This window comes from Cupressus sempervirens, chromosome 3 (genome assembly GCF_028749045.1).
Source record: "Cupressus sempervirens isolate cs-2001-9-10 chromosome 3, ASM2874904v1, whole genome shotgun sequence".
In the NCBI taxonomy this organism is placed as follows: domain Eukaryota; kingdom Viridiplantae; phylum Streptophyta; class Pinopsida; order Cupressales; family Cupressaceae; genus Cupressus; species Cupressus sempervirens.
Window position 1 is genome coordinate 607142294 of NC_143120.1, and position 17355 is coordinate 607159648.

General features: G+C 34.4%; 2 pseudogenes; both read right to left on the reverse strand.

The window, feature by feature from the left end:
* Positions 1–1640: 1640 nt before the first annotated feature.
* Positions 1641–11481, reverse strand: LOC149568135 (amine oxidase [copper-containing] gamma 1-like; annotated as a pseudogene).
* An 87-nt stretch (positions 11482–11568) lies between these two features.
* Positions 11569–16330, reverse strand: LOC149568136 (nucleoside diphosphate kinase-like; annotated as a pseudogene).
* Between the last annotated feature and the right edge of the window lie 1025 nt (positions 16331–17355).

A 17355-nucleotide genomic window follows, 5' to 3' on the forward strand; every position in this document is an offset into this window, starting at 1 on the left:
ATTTGTATATAGTTTTTTAAGAAAACAATAAGTAAAAAGCAAACAATGTGCTAACATTATTTTTCTAATACTATTTATCTTTATATTTTCTATTAAAGTCTTATTATCTATTTATTTATAAATAGTTTTTGAAAGAATGACAGCTAAAAAGTAAAAGATATGCTAACATAATTTTTATCAATATTATTTGTCTTTTTATATATATATTTTGTTCTCAAGTTGTGTTTCCTTTTCCATTTTTTTGTAATAGTCATATGTAAATGGTAGCATTATTCTTATACTTTCTAATGACTTTATACAAGACATAGACACAAATGTCATGTGTTTTTCTTTTCGACATTTGTCAATAGAGACTTTGGGAAGAGCCAAACCTTGTATTTTGTGAATTGTAAATGGTTAAACCAGTCTTAAGAGTGTTTGGATTGTAAAACCTCTTTTATATTAGTGTAATTGCAATGTATATGAATTTTTATCTTAAAATGATATGTTTGAGTAATTGTTAAATTTAACTAATAACATATGTTAGTAGAGTTAAAATTTGAATTTTGAATATTGATAATTTATCATTTATGATGGTTGATGGCTTCTTTTATAACAAGAAAAAAATCAATATTATTATTGACTAGAAGGTTTGAAGTCTTATTGTCTATTCATATGTATTTTTTAAGAAACTGACAGTAATAGCCTTTAGATTTTTTATTATAAAGTTGCTTTTCCTTTTTATGTTTTTCCTGTCAATCATATGTAAATTATAATTGTATACTTGGACATATAATAATTAGATATAGACACAAATGTCAATCAAACTTCATTCCTTTTTCCTTATGTCAACGGTGGCTTTCAAAGAGTCAAACCTTGTGATGTATGTATTGTAAAAGTTTAAACTAATCTTAAGGTTTTTTGGGTTGTGCAACCTCTTTTATATTGGTATAATTAGCCTTGTAAATGGATATTAATCTTCAATGTGAGTAATTATCAATTTCAACTATTAAATATGTTAGCAATTTAAAACTTTATATTGTGAATACTTTATCTCACACACATACATATATTTTAGTGTTGTAAATTATACCCTGAGTAATTCTTCATTGCATAATACATCTACCTTAGAAAAAAATTGAAATACCTCTCAAGCTTTCATATGATTCCATCTACCTTATCACCTTCCCTATATGAAATCTTGATCACAAGTCCTACTTGGTTTAGGATGCACACAAAGACATCCACATAGTATTCACTTATCCCAAAGATTTGAAAATGGGAAAATGGCCATTGGAGTTTATAACTACTATTTATATAGCGTAATATGTCTTTGAACTGCCTACTAATGTTAAGAATCATTTAGCTTTCTTAAAACCTCAAAAAATTCCTTCATTTGTCCTTCTTTATGTTCTCTTCCTTATAATTCCTAGCTCTTAGCAATCTTCACCATCATCTTGAAAAACTTTCATAGTTCTTTAGCACTCTGATATAATGAATCTACCAACTTTTCCAAATACCAACTCAATCTTACCTCGATCCCATCAAGATTTGACTTTGTGGCTTTGAGAAGGAGTTCTCTCACATTCATATCATCTCATTTCTTTACTAAAAGAGGGGTAAAAATTTGGTAAGACAAGAAGACATACAAAAGGGAGAGCTCAGGAAGGAGCTCTATCCTGATCAACAAGGTCATCAACTTCACAAGAGAATTTAGAGGGTAATTTCCCACTAGCTATAACATTCCAATCATGCACATGATCATAAGCCCATTTAACCAAGCAATCTACAACCTCGTTCCACTCCTGAGGGATGGAAGTAAAATAAATTGATTCTAGAGTGCTACAAAAGAGAAGAGTCTGATTAACAATTGAAGTCATGGGCCAACCAACATCCTCAAGTGTTAATGAAGTAGGAAAGTTCACAACCACTTGGGAGTCAGACTCATAGATAATCCTACCCTATCCCCTCACTAGTACATTTGGGCTCATTTTTTGACCTTTATTGGTTGAAATTTTGACCCAGTTTTTGACCAAACTTCGACCAAATTTGACCAACACATTGGTTGAAAATTCGACCAACCTACTGGTTGGTTGAAATTTCAACCAATGTTGGTTGAATTTTTTTGAAATTGCTAGCACATTTTCTACCAAGAATTGGTTGAAATTTTGACCAATGCTTGGTAGAAAACTGCAGGGCATTGGTCAAAATTTTGACCAATGCTTGGTAGAAAACTGCAGGGCATTGGTTGAAATTTTGACCAATGCTTGGTAGAAAACTACTAGGCATTGGTCGAAATTTTGACCAATGCTTTGTAGAAAACTGTTAGGCATTGGTTGAAATTTTGACCAATGCTTGGTCAAATGTTTTTTGAGGCTCACAGTTATTGAGGTCCACTTCAGCAATGGCCCTTCCTATGAAATTGCCATCTAAAACCTTTCTAATGAGATAATGTGTTCTGAGATCTTCATCAGTGGGATGGAACGTGAATCCAGGAGGCAGTTGTGCATCACCCATATCATGGAACCATGATATGTGTGATGCACAACTGCCTCCTGGATTCACGTTCTATCATGGAACCATGATATGTGTGATGCACAACTGCCTCCTGGATTCACGTTCCATCCCACTGATGAAGATCTCAGAACACATTATCTCATTAGAAAGGTTTTAGATGGCAATTTCAGAGGAAGGGCCATTGCTGAAGTGGACCTCAACAACTGTGAGCCTCAGGGAGGGTTCAATTCCCTCCTTTATTATTCACTATGCATATAATCCCATACACCCATTTGATCTCGAATGATGATATGTACTGAATGTTGAGTGTCTATGCTGAGTGCTCCAAAACCATCCATTTCATGCCTTCATTTGTACACAATGTCTTTCTAGTTTCTTTGTACTCGTACACCCATTTCATTTCATATGATCATCTAAAATTTGTGTCACTCTAAGCTTTCAACTATTTCCTCTTGATTGATTGGACTTGCTAAGTTGGCTTGCCAACTTGCCCCACCAAGTCAATTGTTCAAGTATGCTCACCAAGTTGACTCTTTGAGTTTGGTCATCAAGTCACCCCACCAAAGTGCCTCATCAAGGTCAATCTTTAGGTCCACTCATTGAGCTTGCTCACCAAGTCAGCTCACCATGTCGCGTATCTAAGTGGCCTTGCTAAGTCAGCTCGCCAACTTGCCCCACCAAGTTGCCACTTTAAGCCCACTCACCGTGTTAGATCGTCAGGTTGGCTCCCCAAGTCAGCTCGCCAAGCTGACAATTGAAGTACGCTCACCAAGTCGACTCTCTAAGTTCACTCACCAAGTCTACCCCCTAGGCCAACTCTCCAAGTCAGCTCACCAAGTCACCCCTACTTGCCCCACCAACTTGCCACTTTAAGTCGACTCGCCATGTCATCTCGCCAAGCTGACTCCCCTAGTCATCTCACCAAGATGACAATTCAAGTACACTCACCAAGTTGACTCTTTATGTTTGCTCACCAAGTCCACACCCTAAGTCAGCTCACCAAGTCACCCCCACCCAGTCACCTCAATGAGTCGACTCTTTAAGTCAGCTCACCCAGTGGTTTTACCACCTTGCCTCAGCAAGTTGGCTCATTATGTGTGCCTTCCAAGTTGCCCCACTGAGTTGCTTCTCTAAGCCCACTCACCATGTCAGCTCACTTGTTTGGCTCACCAAGTCGACTATTCAAGTACGCTTGCCAGGTGGGCTTGCCAAGTCACCCCACCAAGTCATGTCAACAAGTCGATTGTTCAAGTACACTTGCCAAGTTGACTCTGAGTTCACTCATCAAGTCACCTCGCTAAGTCGCCTCAACGAGTTGACTCCTTAAGTCTGCTCACCAAGTTAGTTCTCCAAGTCATCTCACCAAGTTGACTCACCATCTCATCTCACCAAGTGGGGCTCTCTACGTAGGCTCGCCAATCTACCCCACCAAGTCGCCTCTTTAAGGCTGCTGACAATGTTGGCTTGCTAGCTCTATTCCCAAAGTCGACTCACTGAGTCAACTGTTCAAGTATGCTCACCAAATCACCTCACCAAGTTGACTCTTTAAGTTCGCTCGCCATGTCGGCTCGTCAAGCCAGCTCACCAAGTCACCCCTCCAAATCGCTTGAAGCAAAGAAAATTTTGGTGTATTGTGCAAGTCTAAATAATGCTATCATTTTATATTTATAAAAACACTTACTTGGAAACATAATGAAGTGTTCTCCCCTTAGATTACTTCCCATTTAGAAAACCAAGGAAAATGCAATAGATATATTTATCAAAAAAGAAATAACATCAACGAGAGTAACCATGCCATCTCTTAGCATTCTCAGTATTGTCGTTGGCACATAAAGAACTAGGCTACACTTCACAATGCCAAAACCTTGAGTAGAATTCACTATGGGAAGAAGCAAGTTATGTTTCCTTGGCAAGTGTTAGCTAGCAATCATTTCATATAACATCTTATAAAAGAATTCCTAAAGCTAACCACATTTTGAAATGAGATAAAAACTGATATATATCATTTCAAACTCAATTTATTCCTATTTGTGCATAACATTAGCAGGTTAGTGTTATGCCAAGAGAATGGAATTTATGTATCCTCTTGACTCTAACAAAGACAAAGGGCCATTCTTGTCACTCTTTAGAGGTAAACCATAAACTCTGAAGAGACACTAAGCCAAAATTATTGGGCACACAAAGGTCAAAAAACATGGCAAATGTATAGGACAAATAGAGTCAACTTTTATGAAAATGATAAATATCTCCCAGCAACAATTGAGAAAGGTTCAAATCACATGCCTCTTCATACAGCTTTAATAGCATTTCTGGACGAGATGTTATCACAGCAGACAAACACTTAGTTGCTGCCCTCTGAACCTTCCAGCCGATATCCTCATCATTGCTATATTCATTAGCACTCTCTCTACATCAACAGAATAGTATTCACATGTTGGTCATAAAATTCATAATTACATGAAAATAAAACACACCATTGTGCAAAAATTAAATTTTGTCAAGCAAATAATTCTCTTAAGCAATTTTAATATACTCATCCTCCTCTCCATTACTCTCTTCTGTATCTTCTTCCATATTATCAGTGTAGTTTGGATCATAGCTTATGTAGTCCAGAGCAAGTTCCAAAATTGTATCACAATAAACAGCCACATCTCTGGCACAACATAGGACAAAACTCTCCAATGCTTGTAAATTGCATCTTTAAGGTGATTATTTACATATTTTTGAATAATCAGGGTTTTCTATTTGAAGAATGAAATCTAAAGATGCATTTCACAAAACATACATATACTTTCAATATAGATGATATGAACTTTTAAAATGGAACCATTAATGTTAACAAATAGTGTGAGATGAAAATACATAATTTCTCTACAACCAAACTCTTTTAACACTTGCAAGCTATATTCTCTTAGCTCCTCATCAGCTTCAAATGCACTTTTACAATAGTTAATAAGCAGGGGAACAATTTCATTTAGATGCGGTCCACACTTGTACCCAACAGCTCGACTACAAGGGGAAAGGACATATATTAGAATAAGACTATAGCTTATATAGCTAAAGGCCATTGATGATACATTGATGAACATGTGGACTACAAGATTAAAAAAAGGAAACAAAATATAGAATCACATTTTTAAGTAACATAAAATTTCACAAATATTATATTGTTTTTATATTTTCTATATCAGTTACAATATTCAATTATTTTTCAAAAGGCCTTCACTTTTTTAGCTTCTAAAACCATTTTCCCCATAAGAACCAACCATTAACTACCTAACACAACAATATATTATTAGTAAGTAGGAGATATTTTCCACAACAAGTCAAATTATGATATTGCTATGCATGTTCAACTTTGTAGATTTTAAGTCAAACTCATTAACCCATGTTTCATGAGTAATAGTTCACAAGGACTCATCTCTCATGAGAATGAATGTATTGTGTGTAATCCTGCACTCAAAAAAAAAAGCCTTCAACCACCTAACAAGATTATAAGAGATACAGAATTATGTTCTACTAAGCACTTAACATTAAATGCAACCTTGTTAAATAGCCATGATACCAACATTCCAAGATGATATGCTCTTAGTATCCCTGTGGTTATTGAAAATTGTAGAGGATTCAAGTAATAATGAATCTCATATTTAATTTGCATAAAATAGGAAGGACGGGAAAAATTTCAATAGTTTTCTTCAAATCTTAAATTACACCAAACAAATTTTCATAAAATGGCAAGCAACCCCACTACTTTAATATCAACATGTTCTCAGCAAAAACCCAGAAAAGCTTACCTCTACATTCCTTATTCATGATTCTAATGACGCAAAGTAGTCTTGTTGTTGGTAGATATAAACTAAAGTCTAAAGGATACAATGTTAGAGCAGCTTTAGAAAGATCATCTGAAGGACATGATATGCTCAAGTTGAAGGAGCTTTGAGGTTCATTACTATAGTCTGGAATGGGCTCATATTCAATCTTCTGAAGATTGAAGATGAGCCCATTCCTGAGTGTAGTAATGAATCTATAACCTTGACACCCACCTCTTTGCAGACTTGCACATAGGCTTTAGAATATTGATGACACAATTCATTTGTCCATACTATTGGAGCAAAAATACTACTATAGAATCCAAAAAAGTTAGGCCAAATAGGTAGATTACAGAATCATGAAATTGTGAACCATTACACACACACAAGAAGAATAGTACCTTGAAGCACTACTAATCAACTTTAAAAAATCAAGCATGTCGACTTTGAGAGGTCCTCATTTGTTTACCCCAAACTCAAATTAGATAATTGTCATCATAAAAATTGAAATATTTGTATCTTTCAAACGAAATTGAAGAAATCCAAACACAGAATACTGATGAAATTTGTGCCTGGAGATAGGTTGCCATTCTCTTAATGTTCTCAATGTATTCAGGAAGTGGTACATGAGGACCTAATCCTGAGGGGTGAGGATCCGAAGAATCATTTCCACCGAAATATACAATGATTAAAAAGGCCTGCTGAACTGCATCATGGGTGAGCCAAAGCAATAAATATATTAGACTGAGAATATCCAACATTTTCATATAGAGTAGCTACAACACCAATCTCATAAAACCTATAAGGAAAGCATGGATCTCATAATCATAGGTAGTGTTACTATTTACAGCCATTGAATAAATATGTTGACAACATACAATATTTATAAATATATCAAACTCCATGAAATACTATGCAGTAAAAAGAAATAATAAAATAACTGTGCTAGAGGTGCACAGTTACATGACAGATCCATTTTTACTTATGAACAAAAAGAAACAAATAATAAACAACCCAACATATGTAGTTTTTCTACAGCATGGTGTTAGTCCTTTCCCATTATCTTTTTTCCAACAGTTCTAACAAATGTGTGCAGTTGTGATTAATCTAGGCAAGACCTGCCATAAATTGCCTAATGGAGATCACAAAAATCTAATATATAATTTGATAGCTATAACATATGATCCATGAGAGAAATTTAGCTCAAAAGATGCACTTTCTAAGACTTCTATAAACTCAAGTTTGAGGATCCATGTAGTATCCATGGAAATATGCTTGTAAAACTACTGTATTGCAACTGGAACAAATTCATAGTAAAAATTTTAGAAAGGAACTTGAAGAACATACTAACCACTCATCTTCATCATGTTGTCCAGATAAATAACTTCAGTAGCCATATGTTGAGATAAATGACTTTAATTGGCTAAATAACTAAAGATTTGCACCTCGACAAGTACCCCACATTTTACTTGCACTACCGGTCTGCTATGAAACATAGACGTACTTCTTGTGGGGTGTATGTGAAGCCCAATAGTCTTTCATTTATTATGTACAATTTATTATTGTTTCCCTCCAATTTAACAGCTGAAGTAAAAAGCTAGACTGAATATAATAACACTAACACATCAAAGATACATAAATTGATTACAAAATCACCTTATTTGGATGCAGATACACACAACTTAAAAATTGGAAATGTGAACTTACTTCAGGTATTGTCGGCCATCAAAGCCACCAAGAGCATACAAAGCTCTACCCAAAATTGCTCTTGCTAAAGAAAATCACTGCCAAGGTAGAGATCCAGACAAACAAAACACAAAACATTTATATTAGCAATAAGTACAAACAAATTTAGTAAACAAGAAAAAAAATATAGTCAAGGGCAAACAAAATTGAAGTAATGAAATAACTCCTCGAGAGATCACCAAGCCAAGGAAGGAGAGGGATACACACTCAACTATGCCAAAGAGGGACTTTGAGTAGAGCAATGCAAGCTTGCTTGGGAAAATCGGATCGATCATTCGTTCCAACATGGAGTTTGAGTAAGCTAGTTCACATTAACAATGAAATATTTGTTAATTGATCATGATTTGTTTACATTGGTAGTCCAACATGGAGTTTGTGTATGTTTTAATTCACACCAACAATGAAACATTTATTAATTGATCACGATTTCTTTATCTCTTACAAAAGTTTGAATTATAGATTGGAGATTATATAATATTTTTGAACCATCTAACATTGATTTATTACATAAAGTATTTATTTTTGCTGAAAAATAAGTTTGTAAGACCTTTATTTGTCAAATCAGATCCAATGTCCTTATTGAAAACTATGTCTCTAAGAACTTTATTTGTAAAATTAGAAGCAATGTCCTTATTTCTTTATAATGCCTATACCACCTTGATTGAGAATTTGAAAATTTTATTTTTTTTCACTGTAAGATGAATTTGTGGATTTAACTGAGTATACATTAACAAACTTGAATTAAAATTTGACTACTCTACAACTTTCAAAGCAGGTGGAAAGGTGAAAATGTTCATTAGGCTGACATTACACATATTGGAAGGTCCATTTAAGTTCTTATGTCATGGACTTTGTCATTAAAAAAAGTACCTTCGACCATTTGTATAACATTTTTATCCACAATATAAAAATGGTCATTTTTTATCATACGATAAAGTTGTGGATTTAACAGACATGACCTTAAATTTGGCTCCTATACTTCTTTCAGTGCATGATAAAAAGGTGAAAATGTTCATGGAGCTCACATTGAACATGTTGGAAGGTCCTTGTCAGACATGGGTGCAATCCTTATAATAGGATTTCTTTCAAAGAAGTTTGTTGGCTTTAGTTCAAAAGCAAAAGAGACTATTGGCATGATTGGGTAGTCCTCTTGGAAAGGAAGATGATGGAAGCCCATTGTGTACCAGAGTACAATGTCCTTTTTCTTAGTTGGGTGATCCCTGAAACATAAAATCATAAAGAGCTTCATATAAAGATTGGGTCCCTTTTATAAATTGAGTCTAATAAGTTTGGTTATTAAAATTTAATACAAAATTGGGGAAAGTGATTCTTACATTTGAGATTTGAGTAAGTTCAACTTATAGAAACTAATACAATATAATTCAATCTATAGAAATACATTAATCTTTTTGTGTCCATGAAAAACTCTTTGTAAATGTATGAATTCCACGTTATTCAAACTTACCTGTCAGACCACGCAGCCAGAGTATCATCACCTTGGCTTTGATAAGAATACAACCCACCATCCCACTCCTCACTACAGTTGTATGGAGTTATCCATATCTAATACATGAAAAAGTGTTCAGTGCCATCAAGCGAGGTAGATTCGGACTTAATGTTTAGTTTTGATTCTAAATAAACTTCAACAAAAACAATGGACAAAAATAGGCATGGCCAACTACAGTGCACAATTTGGTTTTGGCCATATATACCAACATTAATTTCAAAAACAAATATAAGAGATGAAATTCAAAGTCTGATTGGGTTCATCCCATAGTGTTTTGGTTTTATGATGGTGATATTGTTGTGACCATAAAGGCTCAAACTCCTGTTGGCTCATTGTGATCGTAGTTTTGTACCTTTAACAATCTAATGTGCTAGTAGGTTTGAGCATCAATATTGATAATTGGGAATGAGGTTCATTTTTTGTGGCCTCATTGATTTATAGATCAAGGTCAAAAGAATTTAATGTTTCATGTATTAGAAGAGTGTCACGCCAACATCACCGGTCACCTTCAATGCTCTAATGTGCTCGCAGGTTTGAGCACCGGTATTGATAATTGGGGATGAGGTCCCTTGTTTGTGACCTCACTGATTCATAGCTTAGGTTAAAAACCTTTCATGTAAGGGAAGGGTGCCATGCTAGCATCACTAATTACTGAAAAAGTTCACCAACATTTAAAAGAAAAATGAAATTCAAAGTTTGGTACAGACTTGGTTGTTAGTGAAGGAACCTCGGAGTTGAGGAGGATCATTGTGATCAAGCAAGCTTGCGGTTGTGCCCCCAAGGACAATTTTGTATCCTACTAGATTTCCTATCTTTGTCTTCCTCAATGGATTGATCATATGAAACTTGAATGGATGATAGAGGTTCAGCTTAATTTGAGCATCCTTCTCTGTTTTAGCAATGTGTATCTCTGTTGTCCAGAAACTTTTCCTTGGAGTTGATCCATCCTTCACCCTATGCTTCGCCATCTTCACCTAAAAAAAGGAGTTGTCTCTACCATCAATATCTATGTCCAAGTAGAATGTTAAGAAATGTTCATGGATAACACCAATTATGTAAAGAATCTACAAATACCAAGAGAAAGAGAAAACCACAGGAATTTCCTGCAAATAGTTTATAGACAACATATATATCTAGAATAGAAATCAACTCATTCATATGTGAAGGTAAAAATAATTAAACAACACAAAGAGAGTGAGGAGATGAGAACAAGGAAATTTCATTGATTCTGAGGCATTGAACCAGTTTCACTAGATCAAAAATAGCAACAAGAATCAAAGGAATTTATCCTTTGTATTTAACTTTCAAAATGAGAAGGAACCTCTTGAAAATGAGGAATATGGAGCTTTTATTCCCCTTGAGACTGGTGAGGAGGCTTAAAACTGACAACATATTTTGGAAGAATGTGTGTATTCATGTGAGTGCTCAAAATAATGTAATGCTTTGGAATGGTGATATCGTTAATGCCAAAATCAAACTTTTCACAACTCAGATGAAATTGAAGAGAACCAAGAGGAACTTCCTCAACATTCCCCAAAATAACTTGGCACAACACAGCATACTGTTCCTCATTAATAGTAAGTCAAACATTCCTTCTTAAATAAAGAATATGCATATTAAAGGAGAGAATATTTTAGAATTCAAACATTTAAAAAAATCCCACCAAGACATCATCTTTGAACATAATCTTTCATACCTCAGGTAGGAGCAATCTTCAAGAGCAAGATAAACACCAACATCATATGCTAGACCACCATTCATTAATCTATTATTGCTAAAACCATGTATTATAATTGATGATATACTTGTGAACATACAACTTCAAGTATCAACAGATAAGTCCCGAACTGAAAAATTTAGAACCATGTACTTCATAATTACCATAACAGAATAAGTAGACTCCAAAAAAAATACTAAGAGCATTTTACTCTTGGGATATGAGATGAAATAAGTACCTCAATAACATCCTAAAAACTTCTCAAATATAAACATTAAAACGGATCACAAATCTCAAGACTCATAAACCCAAGGATGCAGACTGCTCTACCAGTCAGACACACCCTCTAGAACCAATAGGGCAATTTCTTTCTTTGCACTTTCCACTGCATCACTACCATGGATGAAATTCCTGCAAGCATTGCATATTATTAGAACAATAGGATACAATTTTTTGAAACAATCCAAAAAAGAGTTTCCCAAATTGTTATAAACATTGAACTTGAATCATTTCCTACATTAGCTAGACATCTATGATTATACTTACAAGATCCATCAAAAAAGCTGGTTTAATAGAGCCTTCCTCCCCATATTTACTCAAACATGCTTGATGTGTGTTCCCTTAACATTTTGTCATTTATGAATGCATATTCAACTTGCAAACTAAAATTTGGCAAAGAAAAAACTAAAAATAGAAACAAATTTTGAAAATGAAAATCCTCATTATTAGGCTTCCATATTCCATATCAGTAGCATTCTATTTTCTAGGTTCAATTGTATAGTAATCTTAGTATCACAATTTGGGATCATCTTAATTAGTTGTTGTCCACCACAAATTTACAAAGCTATGATGTTGGTATTTAGCTATCATCCATTACACATTTAAAAAAATTGGGGTTATGGCTCATCTTCACAGTAAGTGCTTTATTCAAACTTTAGGGAAGGAAAATCTAATCATTAACTCTTCTTAAATTTGTAGTGAAAGAAGCATAAATAGGAGATAAAATTTGACATTCAAATGTGTAAAGTTGTGAATGCTTGACTTTATTAGCATTGACCTAGCTTCAAACTCAAGCTATGGTTGCAAATGATGCAAGGTGTAAACTCAAAACTTAAAGACTTGGGTAAACTTCACATCATAGATGTGTCCCTTCTAACAATCCCCTACCCAAGGGAAAACACATAGTCACTTCCAAAAGAGTGGGTTTAGATCTTCAAAGTGTGTGTAGATGACTGCAACAAGTAAAGCCCTGGGCAAATCTCACCACATATTCATACCCCTCACAACAAAATCATTTACCAAAATGAATGGCAAGCACTAACAAAAAAATGAGGTAAAAAAAAAACCCTCAATATGGTTGAAGATGATGGTAGGGTAAAATTCCTTGTAAATTCCACAAAATAGATATTCCTCTTTTAACATAACTACTTAGCCAAAGAGCAGCATATACCTAAGTCAAGAGGATTATGAGTTGGCCTTTTACAAAGGTTATAAAAATAGAAACAATAGCATCGTATGAAAACTTAATGCATTGTCAAAACTTGGAAGACATGGTTTGGGTATTTTAATTTAATCAATGGCATACAAATGGCACATCATAATCTGGATAAGACCATAAGCACTATGCACACAACAAGAAAAGTGCGTTAAGAATTGATGAAGCTTAAAAAAAGAAAAAATTCTATGTTGCAATTTTAATTAAAGTAACATGAGCAAGAAATTTATGTTCTCTTATATTTAGGGTTACATTTTAAACCTTCCTATCTCAATTGCATAATCGCCTCTAATTGTTCCAGGGGAAGAAGCCAGAGGATTTGTTGCTCCTATGATTGTTCGGCTAGTTGCAACCACATTTTAACCCTCCCAGACCATAGAAACCAGTAGTCCATATATAATGTACTCTACCAAACCACCAAAGAATGGTTTTGCAGATAGGTCCTTGTAGTGTTTCTTGGCAAATGATCTTTCCACAGAGACCATTTTTAGACCTAACAATAAGTTCAATGCATATTAGAATTGTTACATGATAATAATAACTTAGTTTTCCTAAGGGATCCATCAAAATAATATATTATGCTTCTGTTAAGTTTGATTACACAAAAGGATTTGATTCTTACCTTTCAGATAATATCCCTTTTTCTCAAACCTTGAAATGATTTCACCCACCTATATACTTAAGGAAAGAATCATTATCCACCCAAAAATATTCCTTCAAACTCTTGCACAACACATAGTACAAAATTACAAATGAAGACATATAGAATTAAGGAAAGAATCATTATCCACCCAAGAATATTCCTTCAAACTCTTGCACAATACATAGTACAATATTACAAATGAAGACATATAGAGGAAGAAACTAGCAATTCATTTCATTTAGTAAAGTTCATGCAAACAAACCAAAAAGTGATACTATCAGACACATTCTACAATGTGAGCCTACTAGCATAAGTAGAATTTCATGAAATTTTATGAATTAAAATCAAACACTTCCATTGGAAGTCAACATTAACACTAACAGCAAAATAGATCACAAATTGCACTATCAATTACACATAGATGTCAAAAAAAATGTCAAACATCTCTCAATTTTAAATATATTACTAATTTAATCACAACTAATTTCACTCATTGCAAATAACACAAACTACATCATTAAAATTCATTATAGGTTTGAACACTTACAAACATCAGCAATTTAGAACAACCCATTGCTATAAGGTATAACATAAACAGAACAAAGGGGTCATTCTAGTGGTATGATAGTCTAGCCAAAAGGGTATGGGACAGTGATGCTTTGATAGTCTAAATTATAACTTTAATTCATTGACTATAGACAGCAACATCAATTGGTATTCCCCATGAACAATCATACAACAACTTGAAGATTCAACACTTCTACATATTGGTGGTGATGACCTTGACAAAACAATCAAATCTAGGCAGTTCAACAAATTATGCAACATCTAATTACCTAATTGAACCCACAAATCCATCTAGTTATATTAAAATTTGGGCAGGTTGTAGCTGTATATCTATAAGGGAGAGTTACATATATCTTGAGCCCTCCTCTTGTACCCCTATCCATCATCACCTCCCAAAAGAGGTTTATGATGTTAAGAAAAATGAATTTGTGAAAACAATTGTTGGCCTACAATTCATAGAGAAGAGACATGAAAGGAGGAAGAGATTGTAGATGAAGCAAAATGCCAAAAGAACAAAAAATGGAAAGTTTATGTGCAAAAAAAATCCCAATAACAATGATAGAATAAAGAAGTCCATGAAGGAAAATTTAGAAGTCTCGTATGGTCAAAAAAGAATGGGCACAAAAAGGACAATTATATCAAAGAATTCAAACCCTCGAAGATCACAAATAGAAAGCATATATTAAGGAGAAAATAATGAATGGAGAGCTAAAGTGCCCATAATGTAGCATAGGACAAGTTCTCATCATTTGAGGAGTGAAACAGGTAGGTACCTGGGGAAGAATGAAAGGAGACAATATTTTGCAACATAGGAGCGGTAGAGACAGAGTGACATTTATCATGGAGTGCCCAACATACAATGACATCCGCTCCATGTTTTGGGAGATTTTAGAAGGCACAATTCAAGTACTTTTGAAAAAATAGTGAGACATGACAGAAAACTTAGTGATCAAAATTAAATGTCCATGAACACACCTAAAGAAGCAATTACAAAGGGTCTAATGTTCCAGCTAACCTAATTTAGAGTGTTTTCATTACCTAGGAGGTCCCATAGGCTGCTTTGGCCACATTGACAACCTTTGAGTCATTCATTCAATCATATTGTTAAAGGGATAATTAATTGAATGCACCACCTTGTTCTGCTATTCTAGACAATAGTTTCTTTAAACACCAAAAAATAATAGTTTCTTTAAACACCCTATACATAAACCTAATATTATACTAAACATAACCAAAACATTGCTCATTAGACCAAAAAAAGCATTCTAAATAAAAACTTCGAAGCAGAAAGTTTAAAGACATCCCCTGGCCAAAAATAACACTCACGACATACAACCATTGCAGATTGAAGCCCCTCCAAATGAAAACCATAAGGCTAATTTTCATGTCATGTAGTTCCATATTGACATGCAAAGGGAACCCACAACATTTGCTATACCACAATAATTTCTTGTTATCTCAGCTTATTTGTTGAAAATCTATAGTCGAGCCTGTCCCAACCTACCTATATGTGAATTTTGATAAATACCAGTAACACTGGTTGCAAGTCCAATTTTATTTAGGCTAGTAAGGAAATAATTTTTCACAGCTACAAACTCTATATCGCAATCCATTAATTTAATCAATCTGTCCCCCAGATGTTCAAATTCACGAGTCACAAAACTAGAACATTTTTGAGATTCAGAAAGAAAATTGTTATTAATCACACCATCCTTAACCTCATCACGCAATACCTGGTCATTCTCCAACTGAGTTTTTGATAAGGTAAACAGGTTTTAAGGGGTCCTGAAACCCATAAGTTTAACAACAAGAAAGGCTGAAAATAAGCGAAAAAACGCCCAGCCAAAACATAAGCCTTACGACTGAAAATAAGCCCAAAGGCCCAGCCCAAAACAACTGCCCACTAAAAAGGCCAGAGAACCAACCAGAAAAACAGAGACCAGACAAAAAGCCAAAGCCAGGAGAAACAAAAACCAAAGGACAGAGACCCAACCTAGCAGACTACTTCTCCATCTCGAGCATGGTCTAGGCAGCTTCGGCGCACTCTTGTTGCTCTTCTGCCTTATGATCCTGGGCATTCTTCAAATCTTGCTCCATAGTGTTGTCCTTGGCTTTATCCACATCCAGCCTGAGTTGCTTTTGTGCCTATTTGAACCTTAGTTGATGGTTTATCAAATAACTGCTTTGTTTGGAAAATCTTCATTGGTAACTTAGTGACAGGTTCTGGCTTTGGATGTCTATACAATTCATTTTCACTATTGGGGATCTCAGTTGAATATTTCTTGATCAACTCATCTAAATTAGCAACATTCATTGAAGCCACATCAGCTACATTCTTCAAATTCGGCATTCTTGCTCCTTTTCAAAAGGTATTTGTTGTGGTTAGCTGCTTTGCTTGAGACTAGTTCCTTCATTGGGTGCTTCGTTGTCTTTTTTCATTCCTTGTCAAAAATTCCATTAGGAGTAGCACATTTCAATCTTATTATTAGACCCATCATTATTTAAAAGCATAAATCTTGGACATAATTATTACATCGGTTGGCTTCATGCTTTTATCTGATGAAGAGTCTAGTAGTGTGACCCCGACCTTCAAATTATGAAGCCTTGTTTCATGATTGAATGGACTAATGATCAATATTTTTACAACGTCAACGAGACCAAACAGCTTATAGGACCATGATAGCCAATAAACAAATAAGCCTGAAAAGCCCTAAATAGAAAGTCCTAATTTCAAAATTGTCTCCATCTTATTGTGATTTATGAATTATGTTTTAAAACAATAGCAAACTAGAACCCTTTATAGGACATGAAGGCCAAGAGTTCCTCAGACTGTTATAATAATAAGTGAAGTGAATAATCCTACAAGTCAAAGTAAACTAGCAATATTATTCAGCACATAAAGGATATGCTTCTACAAATAGGAATACATTCTACTAAAATCAACACTTATCATTCATAGGAGATAAGAAAAGGAAAAAATGCTAGTAATTAAAGTAAACTAGAACATTGTGTGAAATATTCAGCACATATCCTAAGCTCAAAATCGAGTAAAATATCCAAGAAAAATATTAGCACGCACATCTCAATCCTATTAAGGATGTGTTTAATCCTTATAAGCCTTTATCATCAAGTTGACTAAGTACCCTCCACCTACATGCATTGTGTGTTTCTCAACTTACAACAATTCATTGAGTGCAGTACGCTTGCAAAGTTCAGATCATTAAAACCACTGGTTTATATAATTGGTGTGCAGCAGTGAAGATTCTTTTCAAAATTTTCTATGCACCACTTTAGGAACTTTTAAAGTTTAAAACTAGTGTTTCATGGATTTCAATGACATTGCAACTATTATACACGTTATTCTTTTGGGAATCT